This window comes from Microtus ochrogaster, unplaced genomic scaffold (assembly GCF_000317375.1).
Source record: "Microtus ochrogaster isolate Prairie Vole_2 unplaced genomic scaffold, MicOch1.0 UNK1, whole genome shotgun sequence".
Taxonomy (NCBI): Eukaryota; Metazoa; Chordata; class Mammalia; order Rodentia; family Cricetidae; genus Microtus; species Microtus ochrogaster.
Window position 1 is genome coordinate 5,286,394 of NW_004949099.1, and position 4,755 is coordinate 5,291,148.

Sequence of the window (4,755 nt, forward strand, 5' to 3'; positions counted from 1 at the left end):
TGGAGCATCCTGCAAATGTTATCAGCCAGAATGTCTTCTTATATAGTAGTGGGATGCTTCCCTTCAGAGGGCTGAGCAAGAAGCCGTGGAGACGGAGCAGAGGAGTGACAGCAAAGAGGAGTGTCAGCAGTGAGGGGTACCCACTGAGAGTTTCAGAATGGAAGTCAGGATAAAGCCATTTGGAGCTGCCTGTGACTCCGGTAGAGTCTTGCCTAGGATGCCTGAGGCTCAGCCCCCATCCTTAGCTCTGTGCACATGTGTACACTCTAAGTACTGTTGGTTTTTGCTGTTTTTTTTTTCCTGAATGCATGTGACTTTGCCTAATTGCAAAGACAAAAACCAAAGTGAGCAGTCACAATTTGGGAACCATCTGTACACAGAGTGGTAAAGAAGCACATAGGTCACAAAGCCAAGATTTCCTCCTCGGCCCCTTGAGTTCTTCGCCCAGGATTCTTGTGTGGGTTCACACGCTGCATTCCATTGCCTGTGAATGAGCCTGATAGGCCTCTCCACAGCTGTCCTTGTTCATTTGCTGGTAGTCTTGGATGTACTGCCACTTCTAATGTCACACTAGGCCTTCATTTTGAGCTGCATGGGCTCTGAGGTGTGGAGGATGTATTTAGCCTGCCTCCCCCAATCTGCGGACATGTGGGGTAGTTCCACATTCTTGTATGCGAGCGGCCGTGGGCTTCTGTGTGTGCGTCTCTAGGTAACATGTTTGGTTGCTGAGCCCCTGCCACAGCTGCCATTCCTGCCAGTACACCCTCACCTGGTTCTTGTTTACCTTCAGGTAGTCCCCTCCCGCTGTGGCTGCTCCCCGTGGACACTCCCCGTGCCAGGAGCTCTGGGCACTGCTCAGACGCTGCTAAGCTGTGGGTTCTGACCGTAGTGACATGTGTCTTTGAGGCCATGTGGCACCTCAGCCCTTTCTTGCTGCTTTCCTCTGCTCTTCACTGTGAGCAGAGCAGCTCTGCTTGACATCCGTCACCACCATGGTGCCTTGCTCAACCAGAGGCCTAAGGGCTGTGGCCACTAGTCATGGCCTCCAATCTCTGAAATGCTGACCCCAAAGTAAACATTTCCCATTATAAATGCTCCTCTCAGGTATTTTGCTATTGCGCCCAGAAGCTCACAAACAGAGGTGCCCCCCACCAAGAATGGAATTCATCCCCATCCCACCCACCACGAAACAGCAGTGTTCTGTTCTGCTCTAATTGAGACACCTAAAAATGTGGAGTTTCTTCACTTCAGAATGAAACCTGAGGCAGTCATGTCCCTAACTCCATTGTGTAGCTAGAGACACTAAAATGTGTGTGTTGGGGTGGGGGGTTGTTCTCCCTCAGTGAGGGCTATGGAGAGCTGGTGCATGGCCCAGGCCAGAGGGCAGTGGCCGACACTGGCCTTCGGGGGCCGCCCCCAACAGGGGCCTTCAGCCGTCCTTGGCCTAATCCCGTTTTCTGCCCAGTTGAGCAGTGGGAAGGCTTAGTTCTCACCCATTTTAATGCAAAGGAGGCTGCCTAGCCAGCTTGTTCTGAGCATGGTGACAGTGGCCATGAATGGGGACCCCAGTAACGGCGACAAAAATGTGACAGGGCCCTCCATCATGGTATTGTGCGACAATTGGGACATTATAGTTAGTCCTGGAACCCACTCAGGAAGGGGCGGGGGCCTCCAGCTCATATGCTAAGCAGGGCCAAGCCCGCCTCAACCACCTTCTTTGGTCTGGCCAGTGACCCCATTGTGTGAGGCGCTTACACGGGGCTCCTTAACTGCCTTCTTCCTTCCCTCACTTCCCTCCACCGATACTTGGACAAAGGTGCTGGTCCTGGTGCCCTGCTGTGTGTCCCTGGATGGCTACTGCCCTCTTAGGGCCTTGACTGGCAGTAATAAAAGTAGGATGGTGACCACATGGGAGCGGGGTCCTGAGTGTTTGCCTTAAATGGTGTATACTCTACCAGCTCTTTTTGCAGCCCCTGGGGAAGGGGCTTTGCTTGATCCAGAGTGCAGATAAGGCCATTAGCTCTGGAAGCTGAGAACCTACACGGTGTGTGAGTGTGCATGTGTACATGCATGCAGCCACTCCAGGAGATTCTCTTGCCTTTGCACACAGCACGGCCATGGTCCTCAAAGCAAGGCAGAGTCCACGCTCTTGAGCTGTGGAGAGTAGCTTAGGACATGGGTGGAGAACACAGGGACTGGCTGAGGCTCCTTCCTCCCTTCTATGCTGTCCTGCCCAAACCAGACCCGACTCCATTGATCAAAGCAATCTCCTCACCCCTGAGCTATAGGCCAGCCTGCTCTGCCAGCCCTCAGCTCCTTTCCATTTGCAGCTGGACAGCTTCCAGGACCAGAGTTGGGACAGGCAGTAATGGACCACAGACTGAGTTATGGAGTCACGGAGGCAACCGCAAGCAATGGTGGCTGGACCCCAGTACAACCGAGCTATGGGACACTTGTCTTTCTGGCCCCTGGGCTCTCATCCTCTCTCCGTAGCGGAACAGTTCTTTGATCCTCTAAACTCTTCACAGTTGGCGACTGTAGCTCAAAGGACAAAGATGGTTCACCTAAGGTCACATGATAAGTGAACTCTGGAGGCTCAGGCTTTTCTTCCCAAGGGCTCTCAGAAGCCTGAGGCGTGGTTTCACCCGTGAAGTTCCCTACCATGCCCTCTCTTGGCTGTGTTAGGAGGCAAACGTGGTTATGAGTTTGTGTGGCTTTGAACATGTGACTTCTTGGATTGGAAGTTCCTCCTCAGCCTCTTACTGTTGGAAAAACCTGTGAGATGTCCAGGGGGAGGGACAGTAGAGAGGTTGGCAGGAAGCCATGGCTGGGTCAGCTAAGACTCGGGTCTCATTAATTAAGGTCTGTGCCTAGAACGAGCATGGTGGGTTTTATGGTTTTATTCAAGATGATTCTTGAATCCTATCCCTGGGGCTGGTGGACGGGAGCCTGCCAGTGCTGGGAGGCGTTTGCAGCTGCTACTGGACAATGTCCTTCCCATCTGGAGAGCATGGCACATGGCAGTTTCTGAAGGCTTCCCTGGGACAAGGGGAGGAAGTGGAGTTGTGGCCTGAAGGTAGGACTGGGTCGCAGTGTACAGTGTGCAGAGAGATGGGCTACAAACTGGTGAGGGGATGCTGCAGGCACCTCAGAGGAGGGGAGGCGAAGCTCAGCCAGCTATGGACGCTGGGGGCAGGACCCTGGAAAGGTGGTGCAAAAGGCCTCAGACTTCAGTGGGAGCTCAAGTCTGGGACCCACAGGGCCCTTCCTTCCCAGAGTGCTCTAGCAGGAGCCCCCCCCCACCTCCTGCTGATTACAAATTGCTCTGTGATTTTCTCCCATTACCATGGTGACGGCAGGCCTAGCATCTTAAGCAGCAGTAGGATGCAGCTGGATCATTTAAGTCCAGGGCTCTTCGGGCTCCCTCTTTTCCTTTGTCCTCTCTGCCTTCTTTCCTTTGTTCATTCCCTCCTCCATCCCTTTCATTCATTCGTTCCCTGCTTGCACATCCCTCAATCATTCATTCATTCGTTCATTTGTTCCTCCCTTTCCTCCCTCCCTCCGTCATCCCCTCACTTCCCAGCCTCTGGCAGTCTTCAGATTGGTAATGATGGCCAGTGACTAACCAAACATCCAGAATGTCACAGATGTCCTTTGGCGCAACAGGCAAGCCTTTGCCCCTTAGCCGTGTCACCTCAAAACTCCAGCTCTGCTTCATCCTCTGGTGACTCTAAGCTGCAGGTGCCCCTGCTATTCTACTGCAGTTGCCTTAGGGCAACTAGGTCCCACAACTACCCACCTTCCTGGTAGCTCTGTAATACCCTGGCCTTTGACCACTCCTGGCTCAACATCTCAGAAGCCGTAGGTACCAGGGAGGAACAGCGAGATCACAGCCCACTCCTTGTGGGACTGTCCTGACCTGGACCTGGTATAAACTGCTTCTCAGGGCTGTTCAGTTGTGCCCTGGGCCAGCGGATTTTCACAGCTCCCCCCATCCTGCCCTCCTGCTCTGCCCCCGGGAGGCATCCACACTGGGGTTTCTCCCTGGGTAGAGCCATCAGGCAAGGGAGCCTGACCCCTGCCTTCACCTCCCTCTTCTATCTGTAGTCATTGATTTTACCCTGAGTCCCTTCCTATCACTTCAGACCTGAGCTCTATGACCCCTTTCTCCTCTGTCCCTGTGGCCTAGGGTGGCAATAGCTGTGTTCCACTATTTCTCAGTCCTGTGGGCTCCCTGCTGTCACATCTCTGTGTCCTTCTTGCTTTAGTCTTCATTCATATCCTGTCCATCCAAGGCCGGAGCCTGGCCTCGTTCTAGTGAGGTTGACTTTGGTTCCTGCCAGTTTTCAGTGGTTCCCAAAGGTAGGAATTCTGGAGCTAGAGGACTGGGTTCTAATCTCAGTGCTAACAGATTCTGTTCTGCCCCCATAGAAGCTGTGTAATCTTGGGAATCTCTTTTGCCTCTCTGTCCCACTTTTGGTAATTCTAGTGGCCATCACAGGAGGTTGCTGTGAGGACTGAGCCCCTTAACACCACCGGAGACACAAACAGCATGCACTAGTAGGTAATAAACGTCACACAAACACCATCAAACACACGAACAGCATGCACTAGTTGGTAATAAACGTCACAAATACCACGAAAGACACGAACAGCATGCACTAGTAGGTAATAAATGTCACAAAGGTACTCGGTGCTTCACAAGCGCCCAGCCTGCCTCCCTTAGCAGGCTCTTTTTTTTTTTTTTTTTTTTTT